Source organism: Euprymna scolopes, chromosome 3 (assembly GCF_053919585.1).
Source record: "Euprymna scolopes isolate OS-2025 chromosome 3, ASM5391958v1, whole genome shotgun sequence".
In the NCBI taxonomy this organism is placed as follows: Eukaryota; Metazoa; Mollusca; class Cephalopoda; order Sepiida; family Sepiolidae; genus Euprymna; species Euprymna scolopes.
In genome coordinates this window covers 101570900-101588399 of record NC_136484.1, presented here as the reverse complement: position 1 = coordinate 101588399, position 17500 = coordinate 101570900, and positions in this window count along the sequence as shown.

The following is a 17500-nucleotide window of genomic DNA, read 5'->3' as shown; positions in this document are numbered from 1 at the left end:
AAGTAAAAAAAAAAACAATGCCATTCGTTGGACTCTATTATATTAGAATTAGAGAAACTTTATTTTCGAACTTTCTGCTCTCTGCAACCGCATTTTGCGTACGATAAGTGCATACACTCTATGGAGATTTGAAATTAGGATGTAATTTTAATAGGAAAGGAAAACGGCTATATATATGGTTATTATACTCGGGAACCTCAACACTTTTACACACATTCGAATACCTCAGAGAGCAAGTTAGCTGGATTAAGTAAATAGAGATCTACTGGTTCCAGCCTTAAGCCAAGGTTAAGTCACCGTGACTTTATTTATTTAATTGAGAATTTGATAGAGCGTGCATAGCTTTCATAAACGCGATTCTTCTTTTTTATTGTTATTGTCGGAGAATAACAATATTTTGTTCTAACTTGTAGAATCTGTCCAACCGAACGTTATCCATTTTAGACATAACAGTGAAATGGCATCTCAGTTTATAAATTATTAGTCAATCTAATACCTTATATTCTCGGTAAACTGAAATACAAGTGAACGAAAGGAAGAACATAAATATTGATTATATCTATCGCACATCTCAAGGCAATGATAAATCATAAAAAATAATACAAAATATTAATAATTATAGTTTTGGCGTGAGATCAAAGAGATTCTTCCGATTATTATTGCATTCCTACGGCGCAATATATTTACTCAATAATATATATAAACAGACTTGTAATATATTTATGACTCTGTTAAAGGGCTCTGTAAACATCTAGAGAAAAACTCAAATCAACTTTAACAGCTTATCTCCAATGGTCGTTAGAGAGATCACTTCAATTATCCTTCGTATTCAACGTAATGTTATGTACTCTAATCATTTTTATTTTTGGTGTATTCTTATACAAAACAATAGGTAACTATTTAACTACATATAATATTAAGGTATTTTGTACGAATAATGTTCTATAATAAATTAAACCACTTTTTAGCACAGCACATTCTTACTCGTGATTCGTATATATTCCGACATAATTCTACATTAAATATGTTGTGCTAAAGACGCTAATGTAATTATAAACCCAAAAATAGTTGGTGAAAATTTAATGACATATTTTATTTTATTTGATATGCCGAGTTATCTGAAATAATACTGCAAGGCCAAGTAAAAAGAAAATAAACAACCACGCTGTAAGTTTTTTACAAGTTCATACATAACATGAAAAAATATCGTAAAAAGCTAATATAAATGTATTATTTTACTATAACATCCAAAGTTCACGAGCAGCATTTATATGAACACGTTGAATACCAATTACACGATTTATATGACAGTACATTAAATGCATGTTTTCCTAAGTAAAATTGCGTTTCGAACATGCCACTCTTATATAATACATAGAAATATCTATATTTTTTTTAATTTAAAATTTATGGAATAAACAACTCTCCTTAAAAAACGATCCAGTTTTTGTACAGAAATTTTAAATTCTCGTATAATCTTGAAAATTCAGTTTCCTGTTGCTGTACATCATATAACATGCTCAATTTCTGTGGTATCAGCAGAAATTGGAATACGCCCTTCTAAAGCCTGATTATCTGAGCTGGTGAATTTAAAAAAAAATGTAGAAATGAGGTTTTAGAAGAGCGATATGCAATAAAACACTTTTTAAATTTTAAAACATGCCACATATCGTATAAAATGCGTCAGACTGTTTTGTACAATGTTGCATGAATTCTGCATCAGAGTCTGAGTTGCATAATAGAATAAAAGGATGCAGGAAATCTGTGAGGGATGGTGAAAAATGTTGGAGGAATAAAGGTTGTCAGAACACCTAAGTTAATTGACCAAATACAGAAATACATAGATAAGGACAGTCGAGTATCTATTGAGACTGCATAATTTGATATCAGAATGGGAACTGTACACAACATTATTCGTGGGGAACAACATATATGGGTGATTTGTATGATGTTTGGCGCAAGTGTACCCAGAAAAGATCCGAAAGAAAGATGCTGTCATGAAAGTAGAGAGGTGATCGAGCTAATCAATTCAGCTTCCGCCTGTGAGCATCGATGAAAGTAGAATATATTGCCTACTTACTATCTACAGAACAAGAGACAGTTCCCAGTTGAGGTAGGCTGGTTCACCCACGCCAGCCACACAGATCTAATCCACCCAAAAATAAATTGATCGCTTTTTATGACATCACGGGCATTATCTACATGCACTAGATTCCCATGTGACAAACAATCAGCAAAGAATACTATGTTGATGTTTTAAGGTGTACAGAAAGAGATTCCGTCGGAAGAGGCAACCGTATCTCAAATCCGTTAAGTGATATTTCCACCAGGACAATGCACCAGTTCCAAATTCCAGCCTTTCCCAGACTATTTGATTAAGATAGACACCAAGACAGTTCCTTACTTTCTCCTTTGTCTAGAGCTTGTTTTTGTGCCTTGTTGTTATTCCCTTAGCTCAAGGAAAACTTTAGGGGTTGCCGGTATCAGGCAATTGAGAGGATTAAAGAGTCTGAGGGGGGGGGGGCTTTTACACACTGACACGAAATGACTTCTATAGTAATGGAATGGCCTAGCACTATTCCGTTCGATAATATACAGGCAATGCAGTAATACTCCTGCGGGAATTAGAGAGTTCCAAGATACCGAGAGAAACAGACTCTCGTTTGGTATCTCCTTTGTACACACACCTATGTATAAAACCTAAGTAAATGTCATGCGTAATGATTATCTAAAGGAAGATATATCAACTTCTATATACACTTCTAGAGGTTTTTTGAACAGTACAACAAACCACTGAAGCCGGAGAAATTACTTCCAAAGGGAATAAAATCTAATGTCTAGAATCAATAAAAGCACTTATACGAAAAAATCTCTAAATTTATTGAAAGCACCTCATATATGCAATATATTTCATGTCCGATTTAACTATGTGATCGTGTGTATTTGAATATATGGCATAATCGCACTGACACACCGGTTCTCATCAGATCACTGAAATTAAGCAACGTTGAGCCTGGTTAATATCAGATGGGCGACTATTTGGGAATTCTAAGTGCTGTATGTGCTCTCCGCTTATCTCGGTATTTTTTTCCAGTCGCCCTATACTTCACTTGCCACTGGTATTTTATATTGTCGTCTCAGGAGAGTTGTGGTTGGAGATTGCGCACCTACTGTTATAAGAATTCCACGCGCAAGCAACTCTTCGTGGCTATGCATTGTATACCAAGACTGAAGGAGCCTGTTATTTTTATTTGCAGTGAAAATATTCGGATTTCAATCTGGAGGCAAACTGTTTACAGTATGTGCATTTTTCCATGAAAGCTTATGTTTCTCGAGTAATATCTTTACACCTAGTTATATGTTTAAAATGTTAGCTTAAAGCAAAACACATTAGAATATGGAGATGCGTTTAATGAGTCTGTTATAATATCTTGCGGAATTTCCTATTAGAAGCTGCAGCGGTTATGAATACATACGTGTTTTTTAAGCTACTAAATCAAAAAGTACATTTTTTATGTGTTAGTTGAACAATTGTATACGTATACAAAATTCCGAAGGTCTTTATATATAACTCAAAATACTACCCAAAACCATCTATTATTATTTCATACATTGTGATTTTTTTTATAAAAATGCCATAAGACGATAAAAGATAGTTATAATACATTTACAACAGAAAAATATGGTGACATGATTGGAATTATAAAAGATGTGCAATTTAACAATGTAAATAAATAACTGGAGGGAGTGGTTTGGCTTTATGAAAAAATAAAACGACTGGTAGCATAGGTAGAGCTCAATGGTGTATTACATGCTTCAGTTACTCTACATAATTCGAAAGCAACTTTTTAAGCGGAATATATATCTAACAATGTAGAGGAATCATTTCATGTTACCATTTTTGCTTTCATTAGTCTATATTCTTCGAATGATAAATTAATTCAAATATTGGATAATAATCACAGATTTTTAATGTTTCCGATCTATACAAAATTTACGCATAAGGCTTTTTTTTGCCAGATGTGTAAATATGTGTAATTCATTTTACAAATCTTGACAATCAATCTGAAGAATTTTTTGCCTGCTATGTAAAGTGCAATGCACAACAAAAATAGATAGTAATAATAATTACATTATTAAAATCTCTATGTGGCAATTATATCTGTGCAAGTGGAGCAAATTTCCGACTGGAAGGAATAAATTTTGAATTGTCAACTACTCAGAAATGGTTAGATATTTTATAAGTAAGGAAGATGAGGACAAACAGGCTCTGTGTCCAGGAATGTGTAATGCAATGTTCAAAACAGTAGGAGTTGTAGATAATGAATAATAATGATAAGATGTGAAAAAGACACTAGCAGAATTCCTCAACTGTGATTAAGGCCCTGTCGGTGGGGCATTAGAATACGCCGACTGACCCCTGCAGAGGGTAAAAGTCCATCAATAGGGGTCCTGGATATAACCTTAAACTATATCCAGTGGTGAGGCCCCAGCTTGTGCGCTTTAGGGAGTGTGGAGCCACCCTTATATTACCATTGCTCCTAGGTCCACTCTAACCCAGAGTGCTAGTACCTTTTAGGGTCCCAACTACGGGTTAAATAGAAACCGACGTGAAAACAACAAATATATTCGATTAAAAATGTTTTTCCTCAAAATCTTTGGATTCGGCATTAAATAATCTGAAAAGGGTTGATATGCCGTAAAACAAAAACAACCAACCAACCAAATCAACTGTGATTAAAAAGCTTTCTTACTTTATATACGATGGTAAAATGTAACCTGATGTAGTTACACAAATTTTGTATTTTAAAAGTCATAGAAAAGAGGGAGAGACAAGGGTGTCAACTGAGGTATTCAAATACACACTCAGCATACGTATATATGTGTGTGTGTGTGCTGAAAATTTTACAAATTTTTTTCGATTCCGAGACAATTACTCATTCTTTTCAAAATTCTCAATTCCGATACCAATTGTATGAAAATTTCTTAACATCTAATCACTGATTCGATGCTTAGTAAAAATGTGAAATCGTCTTAACCCTTGCGTTAATGCCCGCATATATTTTGCAAAACCTACAAGATATATTTCGGAAGACGTGTATATTATAAAAATACATCTTTCTAAATATTTCTCGCAAATGTGTTCTTGGTAATTGATTTCATATAGTGCGAGAAGATTTTACTTTCTTTAGAATAAATTTATTGTATGTTTTGTCGTCATTAATGCCATTTCGACTTTACATAATCAAATAAAATGAATCGATATATTGTAGTCAAGATAAGAGGGTAGTTAAGACACATAATAGCTACTAAACCACGTCCCATGTCGTGAGTTTTCTTATAATTCTATTACTATTTGAAAAAAAAAAGTTCTTAACATAGGCAAGAAATATTAATGTTGTTTCTCTTTATATTATAAATATTTGCGCAGTTTGTAGATTGACTTGCGTTTATACAATCCAAAATCCAAAACATAAAAAAAAAATAATAATAATAATATACTTGTGGAGCCTTTTGAAATTCAACAGGGGGGCTCATTCATATTTAATATATTAATAATGGCATTTTCTTGATGTCCAGAGTAAATGGAGATGATATTATTGCTCTTTTGTTAAAAGTGCAGAATATTCATTAACGCTAATAGGAACGCCCGGAGTATCCTGTTCGTAAAGTACACTTGATTATAATATTCAACTGGTTGCAGACTTTGTTCATATTATTATTGAGGTTAAGACTGATCAATTTGTATATATTATAAAATTGCGATCTAAAAAATAAAAATAAACCCATATGACTTGGGGGCATCAGCTTGAATCAAAACTAAAACTTTATATATATATATATATATATATATATATATATATATATATATATATATATATATATATTACTGCGTATCAAATTAGTAACGAATATACACTTTTTTTTAAGGAGCGAGTGAATGAAATCCATGACACTTTAAGAAAGTGTTTACCAGACTATTCTGCTACGCAAATCAGATAACTATTTAAATACTTATTAGCGAAACTATGTCAGGAGATAAGGATATCTGTTGATTTTAGTGTGTCAATCCATAAACGAGGTTGAAGAAAAACATTAAATGAACTAAGACAAACGCTTCCACAACAATAACTATATAGCAATTCATATGTTGAGATTATTAGTAGGGAAGATGCGATCCTTTTTTATGAATGACTTATGACAGATGTTGGTCCACAGAATTAGTCAATTTTTTGATTTCGTTAACAGTTATTCCTCGCGACACCTCTTGGTGAGCATCCCGCAACTCATCTTTGATCTTAAATTGACCTCAACTTGCATAGATGTGTCGCTTCATGATAATCAAAAGGTTCTTAATTGGGTTCAAATTTAGTGAATTCGCTGGCCATTCCATCTTCCGTAGCCCAGAGAACCCCAGTTATTGCAAATACTCTTTGTTTTTGTTTGCTGCATGCAAGGGATCATTTTTCTGCATAAAAATAATGGTGCTTCTAAAAATCAACCTTTGCTTCTGCAGTCATGTTCTAAAGTGTTCCTTCAGAATAGCTATGTAAGCATATGACGCCAGTTTTATGCCTTCTGGGACTCCCCATGGACTAACTAAAGTACTCTCGATTATCCCAGCCCTAATCATTATCCTACCACCACCTCGTTGGCGCCTTAAACGCTGATGACGATGTCGTCCATCTAGGACCCATCCCTTGATCCAGCCATCTGGGCCATCAAGAGTGACACGCAGTTCCTCCGTGAACAAAACTTTGGAAAAATCCGTGTTCATGCTGTCCTCTTCGCATTTCAATCGGTTTTGTATATGATGTTAGTTTAACAGATGCTTTTCACAGATTTGCTACTACCTTCTGGAGGCGAGATAGAGTACTTTCTGAGACATTCTTTAATCTGTCTTGGTCAAAGACTTCTCGACTTGTCTTCCCAGGGTCCTTAACAACTTCATGTTTAATGCGGAGTAGAGAACGGTCTGAAACAACTCTCTATTAACCTTCATCAGCTCTTTTACGTTCGTTTGTAAGGTACTTTACAAGTTTTACCGCTTGCTAGCTGTTGTGTAATAGTGCTCGTTTCAGAACTAAGTTACTTGAGTTACATCAGCCATAATCAGAACCGAAACACAAGCTTATGAAGAATTCTTGATACAATTACTTATGCGAAAATAGATAATTTAAGTGACATCAGCTAAAGTCGACAACGCAACCAAACTGTATGAAGAAATCTTGGTAAAAATTATTTATGCAATAAATAAACAAAAACATAACAATTAAATGATCCGGATGTTAACGTGACACACAAAGGAACACACACGCTATCGTATTAGTATATATATATATATATATATATATATATATATATATATATATACATATATATACATACATATATATACATACATATATATACATACATATATATACATACATATATATACATACATATACATACATATATATACATACATATATATATACATATATATATATATATATATATATATATATATATATATATGTAGACGACGGCAGCAACAACTGCAGCAGCATCAGCAGCAACAAAACAGCAACAATAATTATAGTAATATTAATAATAATTCTGATTTCGCGTATGAACGTCTATCTGGAAAGGGATGGAATTCATTTCAAGAGGATTTCCTTTAATCGCGGCTTCAAACCAGGAGCTTCAAAGATCAAGGGTTCCCCTAAGGATGTTGGTGGTACCTATAATTGCAAAGGTTCGAAGGCCGCTTAAAACATCGGGGATTTGTAGTTTTTTTTTTCAATTGCCCTTCCATACGACCTGATACTACTCCTAGTGTACCAACTACCACCGGAATGATTTGTGTTTTAACCCTGTGTATACGCCTTATATCCAAGGCCAAGGGAGCACCATTGCTCCACTTCTCATCCTCGTTCTCTCTCACATTCCTGTTCCAGGGTACTGAGAAGTCTACAATCTGCCAGTTCTTTTAGACCTTGTCAATGACGACCAAATCCGAACGATTATGTTCCAAGTGCTTGGTTGTTATGGCACTGTTGTCCGATATTATTATATTTTTTTATTATAATAATAACAACAACAAAAACAACAACGGCGGCTCCAGCACATAGCTGACCAATTTAGCTAAATAATATCCTCAAAATGAAATTTCAATCTTCGAATTGATTACGTGGCAGAAATAATAGAACTTAAAAAAAAAACTTTCAGAAAACAAATTTTTCACATTAACATTAATTTCATTTTTTTTAATTTAAATGTCTAGCCTATTCAAAATTAATTCTTGTATAATTGAACATTCTAATGTTAACACAGATCCCAAATAAGGACATGCATTAGCTTTTTCTAATTTGAACTTATTATTTAATCCTCGTCGGATCTAATGTAACAATAATACGGTTCATAGTTTAAGTTTTTGATATAGAAGTAAGTTGATTTAATGAAATGATGGTTGGTACTTTCAGGTAAATAAAAACATTTATTGATGCACACCTTTTAAGATATAAATAACATACTTGCTATGAGCAACAAAGTTTCGCTTTGATTATATGTGCATGTAGAATATATAGGCAGTGTCGCATAATGTGGTTAAAAAATGAATTCTAGATATGTATCTTTACTATCGATTTATCGCCTTACTTTTTAGTAACATACTTTCTTGTGATTTAACGCGAGATACTTTTTTTACATTTTTCTATCTAAGTTTTATTTATTTTAAGTTGGTATGAAATAGTTGGATTTCTGTCTTTTTTTTCTAGTTATTTAAAATTATTTTCGCTTTTTATAATTCACTTCATCCTGAAAGTCGATCTTTTTTCCAAACAAATTTAATCTTTCAAACGTTTTTGTTATTTGTTCTATTTTTTGGGAGAGGGGATTATTTCATTTTGTGTCATATACAATCTATTTTTTGCCAAAACAACATTCAAATTATTTCCGGTCAAAAACCGCTACATAAACTGCTTTTATAATTCATGTTCTTTCGTTTTTGTTCGTCGTTTTTATGTGCATTATCTCGTCTCTATGAACAGATCCGTCAGTTATTTAACTTGTGTGATTGTTACTGTGCCTGTATGTCTATTTCTATTTGAAATAGTTTCTTTATCGTATAACGCACACATTGAGTTAAATTAGATTTTCATAATTGTCTTTATTTAAAATATATATCGTCTTCCCTACTAGTCGTGCTAAAATTTGAAATCTCAGGTTGTTTTTGTGCATCACACAACGCCAAATTCTGAAGGCTCTAATACGTTTCTTTATGAAACTGTATATCAACACACTATAATAAGCAATAACACTATTTTTGATGAATTCGCAAATCACATAAACGTATCTTGCATTATAGACGCTAAAATTTTATGCACCAGATTCGATTAACCGTAAGTCCGTATAACTTAATTTCGTAAAAAAGCATTATGTCACGCGTAATACAAAATCGGAGTTTTTGAGTATGTTACATTTTTACTGGAAATAGAATGTTCTAATCCATACCGTTTATTACTCTCTCTCTTTAGTTCACGTAAGAATGCTATTCCCATTGCCTCATAATTGTCCAAGTAAACTATATATTCTGCGTCTTAACGGCGTGTGTTCCGGAAAGTATATCATTAGTGTTCCACCTCTTCTGAGTGTTCTATTTGATCTGTTTGCACGTGATGTTGTAGTCGAAATATAATTTTACACACAATTACAAACAGAAGTAACTTATTCACGATCCGTGGACGTTAAAAAGGGCATGCCGACTTCTCAGAACCATAGATTAGTTTTGAATTATAATTTTAACTGATAAACGCGTACTTTGAAAACATGCATTCTTTTATTTATTGCTTCTTTTTTTTAAATTTCTATTGCATTTCTTGCAACTTGCTCCCTTTTCCAATATTCTTTCTATAAAAAGTAAACAAGAAAACAATTCCTTGCTACCATTCGTTTCTCAATCCTCTCATGATTATTTTATCTCAAGGTTTTAATTTAACGGCAAACGAAAAGAGAATTAAATTAAAACCCAAAAAACTTTGAAACCGATTGGTGGAGCGAGATGGATGTTTGATTCAACAGCGCCAAATAAAATTCAAATCTGAATATTTAGGATTCAGCACAAGTTCCAAACTGGGAAATTCGATGTTATGATTATTTGCTGTCGAGATCGAGAGTGCCAGCGGTTTGGTGCGGGGATTTTAAAGAAGCTGATGAATAATTGTTTTGCAAAGATGGGTCTCTCTCTTTCTCTCTCTCTCTCTCTCTCTCTCTCTCTCTCTCTCTCTCTCTCTCTCTCTCTCTCTCTCCCGAATTCTGATTCGACATGCATTTTTTTATGCTTCGTTCTCTTCATTCATTTTCTGACACTGGAACCAAATTGAAAAAAGGAAAACATAAGATTATAAAAACAAAATCCAACAAAAAATAATACGATTGCATATTTGCAATTCGTCTCAACATATTGAAAGGAGGCTTCGTCAAACAGACTACCGGGAGTTACCAGATGTGTGGTTAACGGATAACGAGTACTGAGGGAATGCATATTTTCTTAGATAGGGTTCAATCGTTTTCATTCTTAATTTAATGTTCTCATATGGGATTCCGATACCAACATTTTGGTGGTGTTTTAATAAGAAGTTTGAAAAGTATGATTGTTGTAAGTTCAAGTGACATTCATAAACCATCAATGTTGCCATCCAACCGGTAAATACAAAATAAATACAGTATAGCCTGAATCAAACGAATAAAAGGTGGCCCTATAATTCAAGGTTTACTGAACTACGATTAACTTCTAAGATTTACGCGCCATGAAATATCTTAAGTACATACTACAGAGCTTGACAGTTTTCCACTCATACCTAAAAATACGACCGTATCTTCAAGATAAATTACATAAAAAACGATGCATTATATAATCCATCTATAAAATGACACATTTTAACAAAGATTATATACGAATAAAACTGCCTACTAAATATAATACATGCATGCTCGTCTTGTTTCTGAGAAAACTAACAACCGTATTGTACAGATGCGGTATTGGAAAATGATTTACTTAGCCAATCATGTGTGGTTTTACCTTTTTTTTTTCCTCAACTTTTCATCACTGAGTCGATCTGTTTAAAGTAGATAGATTCTAGTCTATATAAATATCTTTATATAAGCAACAATTTCTCATATTGTCTTTATTAATATGATTTTCAAATCTAGATGCATAAGATAATTGTATACAAGACTGTACTCATGCATTTCTCACAGTTATATTTTTCATTATTATCTGACGTCGAAGTTTACGTTGTTTGTTTGTTTGTATTAAGCTGGAGTCTTCATATAAGAAATGTGTTACTAGCAAATAATTATGAACTATAAATCTGTATAAATATTTTATCAATTTTTCGTCCTCATATAAAGACCTCTGCCGGGATGTTTAATCTTAAAAAAATAAAATACTGTTACAATATGTTATTTCTTCCAATTAATGAGGTATAATTTTTATTTAGGAATTACCCTATTTTGCTCTGCGTTGATTAATTGTGGTTATAATATATATATATATATTTCTTAGATATAGACGTTTCCAAATTAAACTTAGAACCCTTAACTTAGAAACAATCTATAATGTATGACTACTCATTCCATGAAATATATGTGCTTCAATCTTGTGGCTCCTGCTGATAATATATTTTTGAAGGCAGTACATGTCTATTTAATTTGACCCCTTTTCCTCTCTTAATTCTTGCACTACTTAAATAGTATATTGTCTGGTTCATTGTGACGTTGCCTTCTCTCTTATAAGAATAACTCAATCACCGTTCATCCCTTCTGTTTCTTTATTGGTATTTAGAAAGTCGGCCTCGGCATAAGCGTCTTAAAATCTCTCAATTTCTTCCTTCTTCAAACAATTCATTTATCTTTTTTATTATAATATCTCGTTTTTTTCCTCGTACCCTTTTGGATGACATCGAAATATCTCCCGGTAACGCGATTTCTTTGGATTGTTACTTCTGGATATGAGACTTTAACCAACATTTTTTGGATTTACCATTACTGGGTATTCTACTTTCTCCCGACCATCAATTCAAGTGAAAACATTTGTCTTTTCCCCATTCCTTCTGCCTCACTATTTTTTAACTTTTACTTTGTAAGCTTTATGGCGTACTTGTAGTTTTATTAAATATTTAGCAAATAAAATCTGATTTGGTAATGCCTACACTCTCATGAGAAACAAGTATTTCTTTCGAAACTCTGCGGATGAAGGACAATCCACTTAACTTTTGAAAATTAAGTGTTTTATCATGTGTTATTGATTCTTTTTTTCTTATTATGAGTTCTATTTTCCTATTTCGTTTTTTGAGTTTTTACACCTGTTAATGATTACGTGATCAATACAATGTCTTTAATATTTAAAATATATTAGAGGTTTAATATTACGTGATCAATACAATGTCTTTAATATTGAAAATATATTAGAGGTTTAATATTGTGGATTATCGTTGTAAACTTAATTTATATACACACACATACACACACACACACATATATATATATATACATGTATAATTATATATATATATATATATATGTGTGTGTGGGTGTGTGTGTGTGTGTGTTGAGACGATTAATCAGAATTGTAATTTGAAAATGGAACAATCGGACTTCACGCAGTATCGGAATTGGTATCACAATCAAGAAAATTTCATTATTTTCTGATGGCATAAACGATCCTGGGTTTTTTGGTTTGAAATTTTGTTTTAGACAACCTTTTTTATTTAAAATTTAAAATAACACTACTTTTGCTTAAAATATGTAAAAAAAAACAATAAAATAATGAATATTTATTGATTTATGACTAACAGTAAAATTTTAAATCTATAGATCACCTCCTCAATAACGTGTGTTTACGTTTAAGATATATGCATATTTAACTGTAATGTTTTACGGAAATCGCGTAAAGATAAAAACATATTGTAAAATATTTAGGAGTTGATATCGAATCAGAATTGGAATCGGTAATTGTGTCGGGATTGGAAATTAAGCCTTGATTCAGTAATTATATAAATATCAGGAAGATATTCGAATCAACCCATCAGTAATGCATATATTTGCACACAGACAAACACACACGCTCTCTCTCTCTCTCTCTCTCTCTCTCTCTATATATATATATATATATATATATATATATATATATATATATATATATATATGAATAATTGAAATAGTGTTCCGACAAAATAGAGAAATAAAATGGAACAAACCTAGTTATGTGTTCATCTACGTTTCGTCTTTACTTCGTCCAGTGGAAGTCTCGAAATAAAGACGAAGCATTGATGAACAGATTCTCTCATCTCTCTCTCTCTCTCTCTCTCTCTATATATATATATATATATATATATATATATATATATATATATATATATATATATATATATATATATACACACTTGGTATCATTCATGTTTTATATGTTTATTTATTAATCATTGTTCATAAGAGTTTATGCATAGATTTATAAAGCTAAATACATACGGTGTACAATTTATTTTTAGTCATTATCTTTCTGGCTTTTATTGCACTGACTTGGAGTTTCGCGCATATAGGAGCAGATTTTTTTTTATAAATGTGATACATTTATTCTTGAATGATCACGCATAGCTCACAGAAAACTTAACGTACTTAACGAATTTAGTGATCGAACATTTTAGTAATTTTATTTCTAAATCTTAGTTCATGTATTAATATCTATTCTAATTAAAGGTACTTATTAATACATTTTGAAAACATATTTGCAAATTAGGCCGATTCTGTACAGGAATTATATTTAGAGAACAACAGTCTATATCGCGGGAATTCAGTTTATTAGTCTAAATAACCATTTAGTTTGACTGAAACACAAAAATGCAGTACGATGTTATGTCATTATATCGACTGCTGAATTAATACAGAAGGTAAACAGGTTATTTCAGAGAAAGACTCGTTGCTCCATCAACAGAGGAACACCGTTTTATTTTTCAATTTTTGATTAAAAACCAATTACCTGTTTCTTCATTGTATATACAGTTGACCCTCGAGTTACGGTGGTCGCAGGATACGGTCATTTATGATTACAATGTGGAATACGGTGTTTTATTCAGGCCATGGTTACGGTATTTGCGCCTTACAGTGTTATTTATAATGCTATTTGATTGCATACATATATATTAATAGTGTACTGTATTTTGTTACTAAATTTTATGAAATATCCAGCGGTTCCTATATATATATATATATATATATATATATATATATATATATAGTAACGTATAAAATATATATGGCGTTTAAGTTATACTCAATATTCCGCGTTTCATACACTCTAGGATTCTTCAAGCTTATGCGCGAAGTTTTTTTTTTCTTTTGGTTCGATAATCCCTATTCCCGGCCACATTAGGTGACGGATAGACTGTTTTGTCAGTGATGTAGGCCATTTTTTGGTGTTTATTCAATAAAGTCAGTTTTTGGGGGACCTACATCTTTCGACTGACAAAACTTTGTACCTGCCACACTTATTATTTGCCATTGTAAACTTTTCATACGTTTTGTAAACAAGATTTTCCCCAAACCCCACATCATGTATATATATATTTCTGATTCTGGTATTTTGGTGAAAGAGTCTAGTTCAGTTAACGTTATGTTGGTTAGGTAAACATTAACCCCAGCCGCCTTTTTCGGCCTTATGCCACATTATTATTCTCTAAATTTTATTTGCACATGAAATAAATATTTACCCCATTATGAATCTCTCATGATGAGATGTGTCTCCTACCGGCTTCGGCTGCAGGGAGACAGGGTAGAGTACTCGTCAAGGATCCGTTCTTTACACTCAGTGGAACCGGCCCAGCACCTGTTGGACTGAGGAACGCCGCCTGGGTAATACCGGTGGAGTAAGTTCATTGCTTACTGCCTGAGGTGCCCCTACCGGGGCATGTCGACGGGGTTACTCAGGCTATTTTTACGATTGCAGGAGTGCACCTCCTTTAGGGGAGCCTGCTAGATCTTTCCGGCCTTGTGCCACATTTTGCCGAGGTGGGCAGAAAATAAGTCCTCTACCCCATTCTGAGTCAAAAATAATGCAACACATTTATTTAATAGTCGTAATTTCTAATTTCCGAGCCATGTGGTCAGAGTTCTTAAAAAACCTCTTCAAATGCACATTTTCATAGACACCCGCCTACCGATATTACAGTGCACGACCTGATTTTTTTGGTACAAACTAAGAAACAGATTCGGATCAAAGCTAATTAAGTAACGAGTGTAATCAAATTACGAATAAGTGGTACCGTAAGAAGAGGGTTTCAAAATACACTCTGACACACGAGCACCTATATTAGGTTGGTGCAAAAATAACGTCGTCTTTTTGCATGTATTGAACTTCAAAAACGATAATATTTTTTGCACCAACCTTATATATATAATCAGCATGAAGTACTGTTTCACTATAACATGTCATACGTGTGGCTAGTCAAGCAACTACCTCAAGCCAGGTTTGAAACTCACCGTCTAGAGAACAGTCGCTTCTTCTAACCATTACGCTATCCGTCTGCTGCTGTAGCGGACAATAATCTTAACAGATTGTGCAACTGCCTAACCCTCATTTTTTACACAAAACATTACTTAACACGCTAATGGTAGTTTGTTTAAGACTTCCAAGTATACGTAACCCTAGATAGGAAGCATTCTAATCATCCACAATGTACACACCCACACCTATATATATATATATATATATATATATATATATATATATATATATATATATATATGTGTGTGTGTGTTTTATTTTTTATTACCGTTTTATATGTTTAGTTACACATGTTTCGGTTGCCGAATCATATCTACAATCCAGCAACATCGTTATACCTACAGAAATGGTTATTATTATTTGGAAGAACGATTTTAGAGGAAGTACGAGGAAAAAATGATGGATTACAGGGGGAGGGGGCCGATGTCGACATTAGTAAATTTGGAGGTTTAAAGAACATTAAAGTGTTGTGTTTGTGGGGGGGAGGGTTATGAACTTCAGCTAGGTGCGGATAGAAATATAGGGATATAGGGAGGAGAGAGAGAGGGAGATAAATGGAGGGGTAAAGAGAGGCGGGGGGAGGAATTTCAATTTTAGGTTTTAAGATTTAACAGGTAATATAAGGTGGTCGTTATGCGGTCTTTAGTTGTTATAACAGGCACTGGATATATGTGGAGTAGATGAGAGAGAAAGAGAGAGAGGATTTTCGTACGTGTCATGTGTTTGACATGTTAAGGACTCATTTCAGATTGCTCGTAGCAGCCACGATGCGTCTTCTCGAAGTAGGGTGAGTTACATCGAACTTAACTCCATTCATTCCTTTGAATTCATTTACTGTAAACGGTATTTAGGGAGTAAAAGTTGAATACATAGGCAAACACACACGCATATATATATATATATATATATATATATATATATATATATATATATGTATATATATATACATATACAATATACATGCAAATACACGCATGCATGCATATATATACACACATATATATATATATATATATATATATACATATGTGGAGATACAGATCTCAAGTAAGATATTGATGTATACATACATTTTATTCTAAGTAAATAAAGTAAAGTTAGGATAAATAATGGGGATAATAAATATGGCGAGTTTAGGTAGATGCGTGATAAAATATGTTCCAATACATGTTGTTGATTTAGTATTTGGGGGTATTTATTGAGTTGCCTTTCCCATTAGGTAGTTGTTAGGTCATAGTGGCTCGTAATCCTAATGTTTGGGAAGGTTTAGATTCCGGAGGAGATAGATGGGGGCCTCGGATAATGTGCTGAGTGTGATTGTATGGTTTAATATACTAGTCAGGACTGGCTGCGGTAAGTGGCCCCTATATCCCTATATTTCTATCCGCGTCTAGCTGAATTTTATAATCCCCACACATAAAATCTAATGTTCTTAAAATCTCACAACTTAACTAATGTCGATCTCAGCTCCTCCCCCTTATTATATTCCCCCTTGTTTGTTTCTCGTATTTCCTCTAAAATCATTCTTCCAAAAAATAATAACCATTTCTGTACGGTCTGACGAGATTACTGGATCGCAGATATGGTTTGGCAAGCGAAACATGTGTTACTAAACAGATAAAACGGTAATAGAAAAATAAAACACAGGTTTGCTCAGCATTAGTATTGAGCACTCTCTCCAGGTTTTCACTCATTGTCATTTTCGCTATATATATATATATATATATATATATATATATATATATATATATATATATATATATATACAGGGTGACCCAAAAAGATGAGTACCCATGTTTTATTCGATAAAAAATCCATTTTTTTAACGAATGTTTTTTTCTGTTGCAGGACGTGAACCTATGGATGATCGTTTACAGCTTTAGTTGCCCCAAAAATGTGTTGGACAATTCAGCAGAAGACATTCTCCGTGAAATAATATTTTTCGACCAAATC